The sequence below is a fragment of the Micromys minutus genome (genome assembly GCF_963924665.1).
Source record: "Micromys minutus genome assembly, chromosome: 11".
Taxonomy (NCBI): Eukaryota; Metazoa; Chordata; class Mammalia; order Rodentia; family Muridae; genus Micromys; species Micromys minutus.
This window is the reverse complement of record NC_137980.1, coordinates 13,078,691-13,098,790: the sequence shown is the minus strand read 5'-3', so window position 1 is coordinate 13,098,790 and position 20,100 is coordinate 13,078,691. Positions and strand designations below refer to the sequence as shown.

The 20,100-nt window shown below is 43.0% G+C and overlaps 1 protein-coding gene and 1 pseudogene across 2 annotated transcripts in view; both read left to right on the top strand.

Annotated features, from left to right (window-relative positions):
- The window catches only part of ATG10 (autophagy related 10), a 251,348-nt gene that overhangs the window by 199,346 nt on the left and 31,902 nt on the right, over positions 1-20,100 (top strand). The gene's annotated exons all lie outside the window — the stretch shown is intronic.
- Positions 846-18,315, top strand: LOC308427049 (large ribosomal subunit protein uL13-like; annotated as a pseudogene). The gene is made up of 2 exons: positions 846-875; positions 17,619-18,315. The product of its transcript is annotated as a large ribosomal subunit protein uL13-like (transcript).

Here is a 20,100-nt window from a genome sequence, read left to right as displayed (position 1 = left end):
GCCTTAACATCTCCGTTCTGAGATTTGCTCCCTGTTGGCTCAAATATGGACCAGAGCTGCACCAAACTCTGGGGTGCCAAGCTACACAGTAACATCATGACACCCACATAATGTCTTTAGGGCTGTTTTCATATTACTTCTAAGTTAGATGAGGATACAAATATCAAGTCTGTCTATCTTTTTCATAAATACTTCTTCACAACCTGATTGATTACCAGGTACTACAGTAGCTGCTGGGCTGGCAGCACAGATGTGAATTTTGTTCTCTTGTGTTCTAAATTTAATGAAAAGCAAATGATTAAACAACGACTGCAGGTTAGTCTGGCTATAGCATGGAAACGATTGGACAGAGGAGAATTGGGGCAAGGAGACCAGTAAAGAGGGAAATGGAACCCAAGCAGAACATGAAACTGGTATAGATGGTGGCCGAGGCATGTGAAGGTAAATCACTGTGGCACTAACCATATGACACTGAGGAGGTCACACTGACACTACAGGGCAGCTGGCTGGCACAATGTCAGTAACAGGTGTGAGCTGAGATGTGTGGGTCCTGGGCTTAGAGAACATGAAAGATGTCTTGGATAAGACCCGTGCATTGGAGCCTCATGAGATAGCTCAGGAATAGAAATGTAGGGTTTTGTGTTATTAGCAATAAATGGTAATGGGGCCACGGGAATAGATGACGTCACTCAGGCATGTGTAAAAGGGAGAGTTCAGACAGCCCGAACAGGGGCCATGAAGCTGGCTGTCCTTAGAAGAGTGGATTACCTCTGGACAGCATAAGGAGAGGGCTGTGAGCAGTGTGCAGACAATGCCAGAGACCTCTGCTGTCGAGGAGCTCAGGCATGAGTGTGCCTCAGCTTCAGAGGACCCAGGTAAGAAAGTCTGGTTAGCAGCAGCAGAGTCATCTGTGTGGTGAATGAGCTTGTTCTACGGCTTTGTTGATTGGTGTGGGAGGTGAGGAAGAAAACAGCACCAAAGACCTTTCCATGATTGGAAGAGGGGAAGGGGCGGGTGATTCTCGGAGAAGAGCATGAGGAGGAAAGGAAAGCTTTGTTCTTCATCGTTGTTGATTTATGTCTCTGGTGGGAACAACTGGAGGTGTTTAAGACCGTGGGAATAGAAGTGGGTAGGGCCAAAGAGCACAGCCCTAGAAAGAGGGTTTAGTGAAGGAAGGAAGGGTGGCTCTTCCTCCCTAACAAATCTGCACTATGATCAGATGCTGTCAGTGGGAGAAGAGAGGATGTTATATGGTTTGTCCCTTTTCTACTGTGAGGTGGGAAGGACGTTTATCTTCGCTGCAGATACGGGATGTTATATCCCTCCAGTGTTGTTTAAAGTTGTTTTTCTTAACATTGTTTTACATAATTCTCTATCTTTGGCATATGTTACATTACCCTTTCTTGGCTTCTTGATTTATTTAGAGCCACCAACACATTTCTGAACCTAGGTGATAAGCTGGGCATTCTAGCCTCTTTTCTTATAGCGGCCAGGACAACTAGCCGAGGGATGGTACTACCTGTAATGGGCCTTGACCTCCCTGATTAATGATCCATCAAGAGAATGCACCACAGGTGGGGTCAGTTTTCAGTTGATATTCTCTCTTCCAAAGTGACTCTAGCTGTGTCAAGTTGACATAGAAGTAGCCAGCACCGAGGCTGAATTTTTTTTTCATATGTTTATTGGCCATTTTCATCTCATCTTTTGAGAGATGTCTATTTCATGGGCCCATTTATTGATTGGGTTGTTTGATTTCTCACTTAGATTTCTGAGTAGATATGTGTAGCTAGCAGAGATTTTGCCCATCCCTCAGGCTGTTTCTTCACTCAATTAATAACCTCTGTCTGCTGTATTGGAACTTTTTGGTTTCATGAGACCCCATTTGTAGATCCTTGGCATTCTTTCTGGGGCAACTGGAGTGGTATCAGGAAGTGTTAGCCTGCTTCATCTCCGTGTGTTCCCTACTTTTTCCTCGGCAGTTTCAGAATTTCACGTCTCATATTCAGGTCTGTGATTTCCCTGTAGTTGGTTTTTGTGCTAGGTGAGAGGGATGTAGTTCCATCCCTCCCGTCTGGATGCCGTCTGGAACGTTCTGTTGGTCGGGCTGCCTCTTCCCCACTATGCGTTTACTGCACTACCCCTTTCCTGAATATACTTGGTGTATTTAACTTGTTTATTTTTTTAATCGGATGTCTTACAGTCAGTCAAATGATTTTTGTTTTTATTTTTAACACGGCAAATTGCACCTATGTTTCATGCATTAAATCAGCTTCTCTCAGTGAAAAAAAAAAATCCAAACTCGTTATCATATATTGTAGCCAAGAAATGCAAGCTTTCCAGAGGAAGGAGGCAGGGCAGCTTCAGTATATTGCTAGATTCCATTTGCTAATATTTTGCTTGGGACATTTTCTTCCATATTCATATAGAAATTGGCCTTTCTTATAATAGCTTTGTCACTTAGATATCAAGCATATGTTACCTTCATAAGATAACTTGGGAACGGAGCTTCTTTTCCTTTGCTGGAGGAGTTTTATGTTTTCCTGGTGTTATTCCTTCTTTAACTGTTTGGGGGAATTAATCAGTGAAGCCATCTGGTTTGGAGTTTTCTTCATGAGAAGAGATTTAATTAAAAAAATGATTTCTTTGATAGAAATGGTATTATCCAGCTCTCTACATAATGAGGGCTTCTTTGAAGGCCATCTCCCCCCCGGGGCCTAGAGTGGTGGTTGCTCTAAAGATTCGATTCTGGTGAGTTCCCACTCCCATGATACCATAGAATGAATGTCTGTGTCCTCCCAAATTCATATATCGGACCATGAGATCCCCAGTGTGATGGGAATTAAAAGCAGAACAATTAATTTAGTTATTTGATGATTTAGTCATGAAGAAAGGTATTTGTGCTGGGATTATGACCTTACGAGAAGCTCCTTTCTCTGGTCTGAAGCGAGGACACAGGAAGAAGCTGCCGTATCTAAGCCAGGAAGAGGGCCTTCACCAGACACAACATTCTCTGGAGCTGCTCCTAGACTTCTCGAGCTTCTAAACCGTGAGAAACAAATTTCTATTGTTTATTAGCCACCTCAGTCTGTGGAATTTCCATGATAGTAGCCTAATAGATGATGTATTCTAATAACATATAATAATATAATATAATATAATATATAATATAATATAATATAATATAATATAAATAATGTATAGCTACATCTATCCTGTGTATCTATCTCTTCTTTGAGACACATGGTTTCCTTTCAATCTATGGCTTTATTACTTGCCCCCTTCCTTTTAGAATTCTTGGTCATTTTCTCTTCACATGGCTTCGACTGTATCACTCTCTGTGACTCCATTCCTAGATGCTCCACCTTTTTGCCATATACCGTCTCTCTGTAAATGCTCTGCCCTCTTTCCCTCTTCTATTTCTGTTTCTATTATTCATGGTCTATTATTCTTAATTATTTTTAATTGGATATTTTATTTATTTACATTAAAAATGTTCTTCCCTCTCCCGGTTTCCTTCTGGAAACCCCTATTCTATCCTTCCACTCCCTGCTTCTATGAAAATGCACCCACCCACTCCCACCTCCCTGCCCTAGCATCTCCTTACACTGGGGCATCAAGCCTTCAGGGGACCAAGGGCCTTTCCTCCCTTGATGTCCAACAAGGCCATCCTCTGCAACATATGTGACTAGAGCCATAGGTCTCTCCATGTGTACTCTTTGGTTGGTGGTTTAGTCTCCGGGAGCTCTGGGAGGTCAGGGTGGTTGGTATTGTTGTTCTTCCTGATTAGAAACCCCTTCAGTTCTTTCAGTCCTTGTTCTAACTCCTCCATTGGGGACCCCATGCTCAGTCCAATGGTTGGCTGTGAGCATCCATCTCTGTATTTATCAGGCTCTGTCAGAGCCTCTCAGGAGACATCTATATCAGGCTCCTGTCAGCAAGCACTTCTTTGCATCCTCAATAGTGTCTGGGTTTGGTGTCTGAATATGGGCTGGATCCCCAGGTGGGGCAGTCTCTGGATGTCCTTTCCTTTAGACTCTGCTCCACACTTTGTCTCTGCATTTATTCCCTTGAGTATTTTGTTATCCCTTCTAAGAAGGACTGAAGCATTCAGCTTTGGTCTTCCTTCTTCTTGAGCTTTATGTGGTTTGTGAATTGTATTTTGGGTATTCTGAGCTTTTCACCCAAGAGGAGTAGAGGGCAGGAAATAAACCCAGGGCTGAAATCAACCAAGTAGAAACAAAAGGAACTATATAAAGAATGAACAAAACCAGGAGCGGGTTCTTTGAGAAAAATCAACAAGATTGATAAACCCTTAGCCATACTAACCTGAGGGCACAGAGACAGTGTCCAAATTAACAAAAATCAGGAATGAAAATGGAGACATAACAACAGAAACCAAGGAAATCAAAAAAAAAAAAAAAAAAAAAATAGATCCTACTACAAAAGCCTATACTCAACAAAACTGAAAATCTGGAGGAAATGGACAATACTCTTTATTATTATTGCATATATATGCAAGTAAATACTGAGTGCAAACTGCTAAATTGGTTTAGTGTCTCTTGGATGCCCTTGACCAACAACATGAAAGGAATTTTCTCATTCCTGGTACTGGGTTTTTGTTAAATTATCTATTATTCTTGGGGGAAGCCCTATCACCCCAAGTGGTATATCATCATTTAAACTCTATACATTCATATATAGATATACGTACAAATATTATGTATAAAATGATGTTATTCTTTACAGCTTTCCCATGCATCCTTACCGTTACTTATCTCCTGTTCCTGTATCTCTTGTATTGACCAACCCCTCCCCCTTTAGCTCCCTTCCACTTTTTCATCTCTCCCTTCATGTTCTCTTCATCTCACCCGCTAAAAGTCATTTTCTAACCTCTCCCACCGCAGTGTGTGTGCCTGTGTGTGTGTGTGTGTGCGCGCACGCGCGCGCTGGAGCACTCGAGTGTGGGGGGGGGCGCTCGTGCTCTAGTGTGTCCCACTGAATTTAACCAGGATCTCTGTGTGATCATGGGCATGGGACTGTTGGTAGGAGCCCAGTGTACTTGGCAGCTGTACAAGAGAAGATGATTTTACACACACACCCTAGCCTGTCATTAGCCAATAGTTTAGCAGAGTCGGGGAGAGCCTTTTCCTGATGAGTGATTGATTGTTAGGTCCTATAGAGGCCAGGCTGGATGCAGGCTCAGTGTTTACTTGCTTTGGCCTCCTAAATACTGGGATAATGGGTATACCACTCCTCTCTAGTTAATTAAAAATATTTCAGCCTGGTACGGTAGCTCACACATGTAATCCAAGGACTTTGGGGGCTAAGCCAAGGGAATCACTTTGAGTTCCAGGCAGTTAAAGTACACAGTAAGTTCTAGGTCAGCTTGACTGACAGATTCAGACTGTCTCAAAGAAAGAAAGAAAAACTCACATACATAAAATAAGTAAATCTTTGTTTTAAAAGGTGCACCACTATACACAACTTATATTAACATTTAAAAAGAAAAATAGGTTCTCTACCAAAACCCTCAGGCTTTCTTGAGCATGATTTAGATATTGAGCTAAATGTCTGGTATTTTCATGTCTGGCAATATCTGTGTTATCTGTGTTATTTATCCTGTCTTTTCTTTCTCATAGTTACGTTTTATTTAGTACCAGATATCAAGACCATAACATTTCACATGGATAATAGAAGCCTTTTTTTAAAATGCTATTTCTATTCAGAGAAGATCTTTTTCTCCTTTTCGTATGCAATTCTATTCACAAAATTCCAACCAAGGCTGATGTGTTTCGAAGCTGGGCTTTGTTTCCTGTAACAATTGCTCTGTTTCCAGTACCCTAACTTCTAGCTGATAAATCTTCCAGACCACACCCCAAATCTCTTTGTGTTCCCAGGGCCCTTTTCCCCTGGTGCACCCTGGGCTTACAGAAGCAGCAGTCACCCAGATGCCAAGCCCAAGTCTCTGGGCTTCCTTCGTCTTCTGACTCTTTGACCTACAACTCATCATTTTCTAACTCTGGTGCTTTCCAGCAGATGCTGAATCTGTTTCCACCTTTCAGAGGAAGCCTGGATCGATAGGAAACTCCTGAGCTGAGGCATTTGAAGGAGACTGAGGGATGGGAATATAACAGCATCTATGCTGCGTCCACATGGTTTCTACATGCCTGGGCAGTCTGCCTTTAATCGGGAGAAGGGGAGAGAATATATGCTCAGGAGAGTCTGAGGGAGTCAGAATGTTTGGAGGCACGAAGTATTATTCAATATCTTCTCCTTCTTTCTCTCTTTCTTTGCTTTGGATAGGCTAAGTCAAACTAGGTGATAGCTAAGTCCTGTGTAATTTGAAATTCTAGGATTGTATTAAATGAAGTTGAGCTTCATTTAGGTTAATTTAGAAGTTTAATTAGAACTCAAAGTTTCTCCTGTAGCGATAAGGAGGCTTATCATCATAAAGAAAACTTCTGGGTTTTAATTTCTGCACAATAGCTCCCACTTGTAAAACACTGAACCAACTTCCATTCATAGTGCGCAATGGAACTGAAACTCTTTAAGTCCAGAACGAGCTACTTGCAATATTATCTGTTAAGTATTTGCTTTTCTGTGAATCTCTATACAGTCATACGGTCTCTTCCCAGGCCTGTTTTGTGATTTTTATTATTTCTGGCATATGCTTTGCAGGTTCTGGGTCATTTCCTGGTCATTTCCTGGTCATGATGTTGGTAACTTCACTTGCCCAGCCTATGTTCCTGCATCCTTACACATTTGTCCTGCCTTCTCTTTCCCTTAACCCCACTTCCCACTTCTCTCCTCCACACTATGATCTCCACGGTGCTCTAGACCTTGTTCTCCATAGCGTGACAAGAGGAGGTGGTGTCGCTAGGTTCTTTTCTTCGTTCCCCTTTATTAAATAATTGTTCAGCCATCGGCTTCCATTGAACCCTAATTCTCTCCAGGGGATCCTGTAGCTTTCACTTTCCTCCTCATCTCAAACTTTCATGCCAAGTGCATGACTCCTTTGCCATTTAAAGCTCACCAGTTTGCAGCCGTGTCTTACCTGAGTACCCCAGTACTCAGATACTGTCTGTTCTCAGGCCCTACAGACCACAGCGCGGAAGCTTCCTTCAATGTGATGACCACAAAGCCCCAAATACACCCAGCTGCCGACTCATCCTGTTCCACTCCACTACTGAGCTCACCATGCCAGCTCCGTGGGAGATAGTTGGCATCTTCTTTCACGACCCAGCTCTCTCCTCTCCTCACTCATATCTCAGAGTAAGAGCAGATGTAATATGAAGAGAAAGTCACCTCATCTCTTTGTAGCACCAACTCCAGACCTGACGTTCTCTGTCATGGCTTCTGTTGCAGAAGGAAAAGAGGACCTACCACTCTGCCGAACTGCCAACCTGCTCTTCTTCCCTGAATTCTAAACACTATTTGCACTCGAGTCTTTTGTGACAGCACACCTCACTGACACAGGGTCTTCCATTATTTATCTTCTGTGTTGAGAAACTTCCCTTTTATAGGAACACACACAGTTCATATATTTGAAAAGATACTCGAGCTAATTTATAAAACCGAACAAAACAAAACTGCACTGCAATGACATTTTTATCTTACCGGCAAAAACATAAAAGTCTGAAACACGTCATACATGAGAAAGGAACTCTGGTTAATGAAGGCTGCCCTCCTCCAGGGCTGGAGGATTGAACCCAGGGCCTTGGTCAAGCTAGGTAAGTGTTCTACCCTAAGCTTGGAGCCTTTATTCTGATTTCACATTGCACTGTTTGGTGGGGGAGGGGGGATTGCAACTTTACTGAACGTCAGTTTGGTACTATGTAACAAAATTGTCAAGTGCGTATAGCCTTGGAACTCAGTCTCTGAGCTCAAGTTCATCCTATATCAAAGTGTGCATCTTAGTGTGACCTCAAGACTTAGCTATGTACTATTCCTGGGTATTTCCTTCCAGTTCCAAGCCTTTAAGTACCCCTTTGTAACTGACCCTGAATTTAGTCCTGGAGTTCAGAAATCCACCTGTGGCTGTGGATGCCGACTCTCCTCTCAGGGTGCCGGGCTGCTGCACCTGGGAGAGGACTGGACAACGTCCAGAAGGGGTGGGGTCCCCAGTCCTCCTGAGCATCCAACACTGAGGTACGCCAGGCCAAGGAAGATGAAGGGGAGTCTGGGACAGACAGGATCCAGATCCAGTTGGCTTTCTCAGACGATCTTAGCTTGTTGTAATGTCTTTATTGGGGGTGAGTTTGAATTGAACACATACTTTATTTGGGGTGAGCCAAGGGTCGTACAGTCTTGGAAGTGAGACTATCCAGAGTGGCAAAAGGTCATTGGCTGAAAGCTAAGGTACTGAGAGGTCTCATTTGCATGAAGAGCTTCCAGACTCTAACCACCTGGTTGCCCGGTTACGTGCTCCCAGGCAGGCACAAAAACAGGGCAGGAGTCAGCCCTGCTCCTGCTGGTCTGGGATAGATTTTAATCTCAGGTTTGAGATGTCCATGGTTTGGACATGCTCAACCTCGACCATCCATGTCATTTCCTCTGGTGTCAGGGTCCACATGTCCTACACAGCCAGTCTGTTTACACGGCCGGTGTGTTCGGTTGATGGTACTTAAGACTTATAGTAGCCCAAATAATATGTATTTTCCATCTCCCCATCTACCGCCACAAATGTCTATGTTCTCCCCCAAGAGTGAAGCTTGGAGCAGAAACTAGAGAGTACAGGCATGGCTAGCATCCTTGAGAAGCGATGCTGAGAGTCAAGGGCTAAAAACACCGGCTCTTAGCCAAAAGAGAATTCAAGAAATATACAAAACTGTTCTTACCCAAGCTGGAGTTGCCCCTTCTTCATTTTGAGCTTCAGCTAACATTATTTAAGTTGGTCTTGAGCACATCTGGTCATGTTTTTATAGTGTCCAGTTCACCAGTCAGTTAGGATGTCCTTCCTCAGGGTAACTGCCTGAGCGTTGCATTGGGCTAAGATGGCAGAAGTAAAGCCTCTGCTCACATCTCTGGGCTTGCTCACCATGGTCCTTTAACATTTCATCATCGGTATATATGGAGATATATTACAGTCCACAAATATGTAAATATGGGTGAAAAGCTGCTTCCAGAAATGTAATTGATCTTCAAGGATACAAAATCGTCCCTAAAAAACGCACCAATCATGCGAATCCAGATCTTTTATTATCAGTAAATGTAAAACTAGAAAGTGTGGTATCCCACATGTGTGGGGTTATAGATTGAATTTGAATGATCTACCGGAAGCGGATGAGGACCAGTAATTTACAGAAGACTTGGGGTCTCGTTGCTGCAACAGTTGTTACAGGTTCCCAGTTACAGTCACCATCACGATTAGGTGGATGGGATGAGATTTTTAACATAGAAATTACCGGATACTCACACTTCCCTTCTGTGCAAGAGGACTTGAGTGTCACAACGTCACTCTTCTCCATGTGCCAAGGATCTTCTTGTGCCTGAGCAGATTCTCCCTGCGTGTGTCTGACAGGTCAGACAGGTCTACAGTTTACCCAAAGCCTTCCACTAGAAAGCGGACCTCTCAAGTGGCCTTCCTGCCATGTGGGGAAGCATGGGAGAAACTGGCAGCCAAAGAGCTCACAGGAGGGTCTTCTGGGCCTAGAGGATGGGAACAAAGTGTGTTCATCTGTACTGCATTCTCAGTACCGCCCTGTGATGGTTTGTATGTGGTTGGCCCAGGGCGTGGCACTCCTAGGCAGTGAGGCCTTGTTGGTGTAGGTGTGTCACTGTGGGCGTGGTCTTTCAGACCCTCATCCTAGCTGCCTGGAAGCCAGTCTTCTAGCAGCCTTCAGATGAAGATGTAGAACTCTCAGCTCCTCCTGCACCATGCCTGCCTGGACGCTGCCATGTTCTCACCTTGGTGATAATGGACTGAACCTCTGTCTGACCTGTAAGCCAGCCCCCAATTAGATGTTATCCTTATAACAGTTACTTTGGTCATTGTGCTGGTCACAGCAGTAAAACCCTGACTCAGACACTCCACACATTCATGGCACATCAGAGGCTGTTCTTAAATATTTACTAAATAACATAAATGATGACATGTAATTTATAATTATTTATAAAACTCCCATGGGCCAGGAAATCAGGCACAGCCTAGCTATGTCCTCTACTTGGGGCTCTTCACTGAGCTTGAAGTCCTGGGAGGGCTGGAGAGATAGCTCAACAGCTAGAGAGGATCACAACCAAAACTCTCAGAATTGCCTGGGAAGAGCCACTTTCTAGCTCATTCATTGGTGTGGTTGTTTGGTTGCTGGTAGAACTCAGTATCTCCCTGTCAAAATGGAGCCTCCCTCTATCATTTGCCATGTGACTTATCCACATGGCATCTCAGAGCATGGTTACTTGCTGTGTCAGAGCCAGGAGTGAGAGAGAGGGGAAAATGCCAGCAAAGGAGGAAAGAGACTAGGTGACAGCCTGTACCAAGTCATTGAAGTGGCACCACTTCACAGGGCCATGTTCAGGTCAGTAAAAATGTCACTAAGTCTCAATGACCCACACTCACGAAGACTGAGTTACCCAGTTTGGAAAGTTGCCTACCAGGTCGCGGTGGCTTGGTTAAGTAAGTCAGTTAAGTCAGGCATAGGAGCACATGCCAGTAATTTTAGTACTCGGGAGGCAGAGGCAAAGAAATCATAAGTTCAAGGACAGCCTGGACAATATAGCAAAGACATCTCTAGAGAAAATAAAATTACTTGCATTAAACATCATGTTTGATAAAGAAATAATAGGGCAGGGCCAGAGAGATGGCTCAGTGGCTAAGAATATTTGCTGTTTTTGTAGAAGACCTGAGTTCAGTTCCCAGCAACTACATCAGAGAATTCTCAGTCCATGTATAGCTCCAGTTCTATAGGATCCAATGCCACCTTCTTGCCTCCTCTGGAACACACACACACACACACACATGGAGAGGGATAAATTTTATAAAAAGAAAGAAAAAAACAATCCATTTTGTCTTGAAACAAACAAAAAGAAATGCTAACACATAATTTAGCACCTGCATCGGTCATATTTTTAAAAAATATATTTCCAGATAGTTACACTATAGTAATTAATGACCTTCTGAGAACTCAGAGACCCAAATGCAGGCAGTGTATTGCAGCAGGCTTAATCAATGTTTAGTGTTGATAGAATGTAAAGTCGGAGCACCAAGGATAGGAATAAAATTGCCTTTCTGCAGAAAGATCCTCAACAATTGAAAAACAGCTCTATAAAACTGGAGAACAGCTTGATGACTTAGAAAATAGAAACCGCAAAAATATTCTGTAGATCTTAGATATGTCTTCCGTGTTCATTGCCTTGTCTGTTGGAGTCAAAAGGGAAGGGCAACAGAAAGAGACTCAAATTAGTGAGTTTTGCTCTGGCCCTGAGCCACTCTGGTTTGAGACTATTAACTAAGTATATCCTGGTCTAAAAATAAATCTCTGCGCTCTTATTTTTAAGTTTCCTTATTCGTATCCAAATCAGGACACAGACGTGAAATTACTAGCTTCTATCTGGGCTTATATGATGAACTCTTTAATGAATGGGTTTTGAGGTTACATGTGATAAAAATGATGTGTTATAGCCAAAAGATTATTATTGCTTTAAACAACACAATCCAGTTACTCTCCTGAGCAACCCAGGCTACTTCAGGACTGCTAATTGGACATGTGTGAAACTAGCAATCAATGATGGGCTGGCAACATTTCTTTAAGAGACCCTTTTAGGTACTTGCCCTATGCCCAGGAAATGTCTTAACCTAGCAATTGGTTATTAGGATATGCCCTGACAGTAAGAGTTGCGGCATCACGTGGTTTCATCAGACTTATTTGAGGCAGGCAGATAAGAAGGAAGATGATGACAACCTGAAGCTGTCTTTCAGCTGAGCCCCGTGGTGGAACTGAGAAGGTCACAAGCTTCAGGGTTAGATGTCAGTCTGTCACTGCCTTTTTTACTGTGTGGTTGTCAGTGGTGCTTAGCTTCCTTGGAAACTTAGTGTCCTCCGATATAATAGGGAAGAAATGGCAAAGGTGATGACCCCACGGTCTTACTTTGTCCTCATGACTCCCTTACATGGCGGTTTACCCTGCCTGCCCTACTGCCTCCATCCTGGGGTGTTTCTTTACCCAAATCCCAACACAAACACAACTCTAAGGCCCGATGGCTTTTCATACAAGTGTATATATCAAACTCTCAATCCATAAACCCTCTACACAATAAGATTACATCAAACAGACAAAGATACAAACTGCCCTTCTGTATGAGATATAAGACTATAAAATCCTTAAATGTTCATAGCTACTTAACGCCAATAAAGCCCACCTGGATCTAATTCATTCTTCCCGGGATCCATCTTGGAACTCCTCTCTCTCAGTCCTCTTCCATCCTCTGACCTCCAACTCTCTCTCCACCTCCCTTCCCCTGCCCAATCACCAACTCTCACCTTTATTTTACTAATTAAAATGGGAAGGTTCAGATGAAGTCACCTTCGTGAGTTCGTGACTAGGCAGCCCTTCTTGGGGCGTTGGAATTCATATCAAAATACACATGGTTGTAGGACCACCTACAAGTGGTGACAGTCACAGGCAACTTTTTGGAAGCACTTACTAAATAACAGATGCTGGGTTATTTGTATATTAATTCGCTTCTGTTCTTATGACATCATACTACGTAGTAACCGATGCAGTATAAATACATTCTTAACCAGTATACGTGTGTGTCAGAGACTACTTTCAACCATGCTCATCCTTTCTGCCTTTGTGGTACCTTATGTATTCATATAGACATATATATATATATATATATATATATATATATATATATATATATATATATGCACATATGTGCATTCATGTACATGTGCATATCTGTGCACACAAAGCACATGTTATTTACTGCCGACCAATAGGCTTCACATGCGTTTGTCTCACTTCATCCTCAAAACGGTCCCATGATAAGGATTATAGCAGAAAGTTCTTCCTCAGACAGATAGCAACAGAGTCAGGGATTGTTCATGTGATGACATCACTGACCCCAGTTTTATCTCTGCTCACCTGAGAGCCAGTCACAGATTTACCTGATTCTAACATGGCTGTTCTAGTGTAGAGGCAAGATTCTTGTGGAGGCTGATTCAGCCCCATAGATGGCTGGGGCTCAGTTTCGCCTCCAGGACTGTGTGGCTCTTCCCCACTGCAGGTCCTGCGAATGCTGGTTCCATTCTTAATGCCTTGTGTTGCATCCTTACTTCCCTGGGGTGAGGAGGCTAGAACTCTTAGATCTAATTTTCATCTTGGGGTATTTTCTGACAGAAAGAGCATTGGTAATTGCCTTTATTAGGCAGGTCTAGTTGTGTGAGTCATAGCTGGGAGCAAATGGCAGGAATAAACCCAGTATCTCTGGATACAACAATTTTCTTCTGTTTACTTTTCTGGGCTTTTTCTTTTTCTTTTTTTCTTTTTTTTACATGCATTCAGAATCTCTGTAGATTTTTTTTCCCTCATATGTAGTTAACAATCTGAATGACACATTCTTGATCACACCACAATAATTCCATCCATTACATCACTTAATTTATAGGAGTTCTAACACTAAAATCAATAAACATTATTTCTAAAATGTCAAGAGTGTTAATGGTGTGATTAAAAAAAGAAAAAGATTCTACAGTTTCTCTGCACAGAACCCGTTGATATACTGTTGTTGAGGCACACCTAACTGAAGCCGCAATATGGGAGATTTAAATCATTAAGACTCTGTCAACTTTAAAAATGTGTGTCGGAAACTATTTTTAGCTTCACGGATCTTTTGTGCCATATTGTGGAATTCTGTTAGCAGAGAAAGGGAGAGTCTACATGTCTCAGAGAAGATTGTTTCAGGTTGTTTTGAGACATATCAACAGTTGCTAAGGAACCATCTCTAATGCTTCTGGGAAATTCTGTAATACTTCACTTAGAAATTGGGAGAGCTTCTTTTTTTTATATATAGAGCACATCTTTGTGGACAGGGAAAGCTTATAAAGGGTGATATTAGGGAACAGTTTCAAACTGGAAAAATTATTTTAAAGTTTCCTCGAAGATTGCGTTTAAATGGGGCTTCCTAGCACCATATAATCTCCTTACAGAATCCTGGATGCTTTCATTTACATCTGATTTTAGAACAAGTAGCATTTTAAAATCTGGTCACATTTCAGTTTATTTTCTGTGATTGATGCTTTAAAATGGAGATTAGCACCTCTTTTCACACGGAGAATTAATTAGCGTGCTAGCTCGGTGGTTCCACTGATTTTTTTTCCTCCCTTTTAGTTTAAAGCTATCTTAGTAGTAAACATTTTATAGGCGCTGGTTGTTTACTAGACCCTGACAGACACAGTCCTGTCACCTCCTGGTACTGCTGCTCGAATGTCCCCTCTTTTCATGTGGCTTTGCAGCAGGTGAAAGGCCTTCAGTAGGCAGCGTTCTGAAGGCTTATGCCCCTGGGGGAGCTGTGTTAGCAGATGACTTCACCTCCCTTGTATGATCCTTGTGAGGACTGTTGGACCAGTGTCTGGTCACCCCTTCGCTTCCATTAAGCCCCATCCCCCTGGCCGGGCAGGAGGCTGTTCTTTCACAGCATCATTGCTCTGGGACAAACTACTTTTAATTAAAACATTTGATCTGCAAATGCTATTACATCTGGAGTTACGTAAACCATAGAGTAGAATTTTTTTTTTCTTTTTCCTCATTCACAAACACTAAATACGCACCTAATATGAAGGTGTTGTTAACAGGTAGCACCGAGGACAGGTCCTTAGTCTCCACAGGTCCTTAGTGTAACAGGACCACTGCACCATCCACACGCAGCTGCAGAGGGATAGACTGCGGACCATCACTCCTGAACAGCCATCAGAGATGGTCCGCGCCCGCCCCCAAACACGCCTTCTCCACCTGAGCTCTCCAGATCTCTTCTGATCCCTATATCGACTGTGCTGTTGTTTCACGACTTCATGCCTTTGCTTCTAGGGCTCTGTCTCCAACAATCCTCCTAGCTTCCAGTTTTTTCCAGCACCTATGTCCCTCTGAACCCTTTTGATTTTTCTGTATTTCTCGGTTTAGTATGCCTGAATAGAAGCTGCTACACAGGCTATGTCTCCTACTAGGAGACAACATCCTCTTGTGGATGGTGTACTTCGTTTTGCTTTGGGTAGCCTGTGTAAGTATCTGTCTAAGTAAAAGTTGATAAAATACTCATCGGCACGAGACAGTCTGACGAAAACTACACAGGTATATATTTTGGCCTTCAGATTGGAGATCATATGCCAAGGACAATGGTAACTTAGAAGACGCCTGGATATTAGATCATTGTAGAAATAGGAAAACTCAGACAAGTCCTGGTATTGCCATTTTCTGTTCACACTAAAGCTTTCCCCTGGGCTGGAGAGATGGCTCAGTGGTTAAGAGCACTGACTGCTCTTCCAGAGGTCTTGAGTTCAAATCCCAGCAACCACATGGTGGCTCACAACCATCTGTAATGGGATCCAATGCCCTCTTCTGGTGTGTCTGAAGACAGCTACAGTGTACTTAAATGTAAAAAGTAAATAAATCTTTAAAAAAAAGAAAGAAAGAAAGAAAGAAAGCTTTTCCCACAGCCAACGAAGTCAATAATGTGAGACCAAACCATGTAGCGGGACTCAGATTCTCCAACAAAGATGTAGTTAGAGGACCTGGTGTTGACAGCATTGCTTGTGGGAAGGAAGATAATTATTTAAAATAAATAAAAATGATAATAGCAGCAAACAAATGCTAAATACCAAAGGAATATTTGGCAGTTATGTGATAGAGGAATATTAAAAAGATATAAAAGCCACAGCCCTTCTCCAGTACCATGTCTGGCTGCACACTGCCATGTTTGCTGCCGTGACAATAATGGACTAAACGTTAGAACCTGTAAGCTAGCCACAGTTAGAGAGTTGCCTTGGTCATGGTGTCTCTTCACAGCAATAAAACCCTAACTAAGACACCCATGCAATTTTCATCTGGTCTTTAACCTTGGAATTTGCCAAATCCATAACCTTTAAATGGATTGCAAAGATCTTGTTTTATTTTAGAATGTTCTTCTATCTTTAGAATTAAATTTATCCAAGCCTCTTTGATTTGATGTCTCTGATATTTTGGCTTTTGAATTTTCTGCAATAAATGATTTTAATTTATGTAACTGCAGTACTTACTACTTATTTTCAGGAGTATTGATGAAACATTAATTTTGGTGATTTACTTAGTAGTAGATGTTTTGGTGAACTTTCTAAAGCCTCTCATTTTATATTGTAAAACTTCATTTTTAAGAGACTAGAAGAAATTTAATAAAATAGTGAAAAAATAAATAAATAAAGCCACAACCCTTGGGTATATTGTTGCAAACTCAGCATTAATTTGAAGTCTGAAGCCCTGACTTTGCACTCCAATCAGAATACCAACCAAAAGATGTTTTGCTGGTCCTCTAGTGACTATGTGAACAAAGGAGCTTGTGTTGGAGCTTCATTAAAGGTATGACTGAAGTGGGCCAAATTGTGATGTTGATTAGCGCATTTCTTCCTACGTTATAGGCGTAGTAGTCGTCCAAGGTGACCAGAAACGTCTCAGCCATGCCTTAGAAAGCTAAGCTGAATGTGGTTTTGTGATTTTATTGGCTACTTCCTTCAAATGATCAACTGCTGGTCATCCCAGTCCATAATATAAAACAGTAACACTTAACTAGCTGCGGTGTCTCATGCCCGAAATCCCAGCATGCAGAAAGCTAAGGCAAGCACATACCCTAAAGTTTGAGGCCAGACTGAATCTCGTAATGAATTCCGGTACACCCTGGGCTACAGAATTAGACTTGCATGGAGCACAACGCACCGTGGAAGTGTAACACATTCATTGCGCATGCGGAAGAAAACCTAGAAATATCCCTCTTCTTCCTTCTTTCTCCTCTTCTCCTTTTTCCTCCTCCTCCCCCTCCCTCCATGTCCTCCTCTTCATCTTTTTTTTTTTTTTTTTTTTTGAAGAAGGTTTTGAACAAGGTTTCTCAGGTGTCATGGAACTCGCTCAGATAAGAGATCTGCCTTCCTCTGTCTCCTGACTGCCGGGATCAGACGAATCCTACCTATCACAACACGCATTTGAAGTTCATGGTGAATGTCCTACAAAATATGGAAAGATGGGCTGTAATAAGATGGTCCTTCAACTCCAGTTTAGAATAAGGACATTTTAAAGCCAAAACTGGGGTCAGAGGTTAGGAGTACTGGTTGCTCTAACAGGGGACCTGGGTTCAGTTCCCAGCATCTACATGGGGGCTCAGAATTGTCTGAGTCTGGTTCCAGAGGATAGGGCTGCCCTCTTCTGGATTCTGTAGGCACTGCATGCATACAGTGCACTTATGTGCAAGCATAATATTCACACACACAAGATAAAAATAAATAAAACCAAGACTGCCTCCGTCTAATGCTAGATTTCCCAAATAAATTGTAAGACGTGGATCAAGAGGAAGATACTGAACCTTTCTTTGCCTCAGGGTTGTTTTGTTGTGTTTTTAACCTGTAAAATGCATTAAGACTACAGACCTTGCTTTCCCAGGCGGCTGCGGAAGATGGCGAGGGGCAGCTTCTAATACTGATGGCCGAGGCCATCTTCTGGGCCGCTTGGCGGTACTGCTGGGCCTGAAGGTGGTGTTGTACCCTGTGAGGGCATCAACATTTCTGGAATTTTCTACTGGAACAAGTTCAAGTATCTGGCCTTTCTCCGAAAGCGGATGAACACCAACCCCTCTAGAGGCTCCTACCACCTCCGAGCTCAGAGCCGCATTTTTTGGCGCACTGTGCAAGACATGCTGCCCCACAAGACCAGGAGAGGCCAGGCTGCCCTGGAACGCCTTAAGTGCCGGATGGATCCCTCCACCCTATGACTAGTAAAAGCGGATGGTGGTCCCTGCTGCCCCTCCAGGTTGTGCGGCTGTAGCCTACCAGAAAGTTTGCTTACCCGGATCCTCTGGGCTCAAGAGGTCGGGTGGAAGTACCAGGCAGTGACCGCTACTCTGGAGGAGACACGGAAGGGAAAGGCCAAGATCCACTATAGGAAGAAACAGCAGCTCTAGAGGCTAAGGAAACAGGCAGAAAAGAATGTGGAGATGAAAATCTGCAAGTTCACAGAGGTCCTCAAGACCAATGGACTCCTGGTGTGCCTCCTGCCTGCCTGGCCTGCCCTTCCTCCACTGCCGACTAGGGAAGTGGGGGTCAAAGCTTCCTTAGTCACGAGGGCACATCTACACAGCTGAAAGCTCACTTCCTGCTGGAGTTTATTGCGGTGATAGCTAGGAAACAACATGAGCTTCAGGGTTGAAAATGAGCACAGGGCTGCCCCACCCACCTTCCTAATACCACATTCCACAGCTCTGAAAATGAAGGCCACACTGAAGATGCGGACCAAGCGCAGGCGGTACCATTGCTGCCTCCCAATGCAACACAAGGCAATATTTTTTTTCTGGAGGGTTCTATGTGCTAATAAATTATTTGACTTAAAAAGACTACAGATCTCACCGAGTTGATTCATGAACTAATAAACAACATTACGAATAGTTCCTAGCACATAGTCTGAAGTTACTAATATTAATCATCTTACTTCAGGTTGATAACAAACTTGGTATTGATTAAATACTTTGCCAAGTTTAAAATTAACTTTATTATATAGGTCACGAAGGCGTTGTAATGTTCTATTTATATAGAGATCCATGGTTTTTACTCCATGAAGCAGTCATCATTTGGTGGACCACCAAGTGGTGACCACAGTTTTATAGAAATCTACCATTTTTGTTGATAACTACCCTAGTGGACCTTTGGGGGTGGGAGGCATCCCTTAGATCTCGGAGACACACTGACTGCATTGTGAGCAGACCTGTGTGGGCCAAGGTAACAGTCAGGCCACGTCGTTCTTCTAGGTTTCAAAGAAAACAAGTGTCATGCTTAAGAAGTTTAGCCACACCACCCCTGATACAGTCCTCAGAATAGTGCTGTGATTTGTATGCCACGTACTAAGTTTTATCAAGGCATTTAAGTTTGTTAAGCAGGTTGGGGGATTAGAAAGCCCCTCGAAGACAGGCTGTGTGCAGAAGTTTATAAGCAGCATTTGTTCACTCGGTAAGAGCCAGCGGTGAGAACATAGATGCAGACGCATCTGGAGTGACTGATAGCTCCAAACAAGGCCGCGCTCACACCATCATCATCCGGATCTGGTTTGGTTTTCGTTGTTTTTTTTTTTTTTTTTTAAGATGCCCTTTGTTGCCTCCGCAGATTGAAATTCCACTGTAAGCTCGAAGGTTAGGTCAGATAAGAATGCATCCAATCTCTACTGTATGCAGATGGCGAAGGAAAGTTATTAGCTGGAATGTAAATAATCTTATTACACACTGTCTGCACGCCAGTGTCTGCACACTTGTGGTTTCTCACCAGAATGAGGAATGACAGAGCTCAGGCCGCTGCTAAATTGTGCATCACATTGGTCATGTGACCAGTCCGTAGGCAGAGAGAGGTTCTCTGAAACGTCTGTGGGTCACCCCCGGATGTGAGTGATACGTCTCATCATCTAGTGCTGTCCTGTCCTCCAGTCATCAATAACTAACAAGTAGAGATTCACGGGAATGGCGTAAGAGGCTCTGTGAGAGACAGCACGTTTCGGGGAACAGGAAGCTATAGGGTGCGCTTCTTTCTCCAAAGATGGGCAACAGCACACAGGTGACACAGAAGAATTGCTACATAATAATACTATTGGTAATAGTTGGACATAACCGGGCTGGAGAGATGGCTTCACAGTTACGACCTTGCACCACTCTTGCCGAGGACCCCAGTTTGAGGCCCAGCACCCATGTTCAACAGTGTACAGACTCTGTAACTCCACCTCCAGAGAGATTCGGTGTCTCTGGATCCTAAGGATATGCACACTCACATGCATATGTCCACACATCTAATTTTAAATAGTAAAAATAATCTTAAAAATACCACATAAGACCACAATAAAATCTTTATAGTCTTATGCAGATGGTACAGATAACACGTGGTAAAGTTGT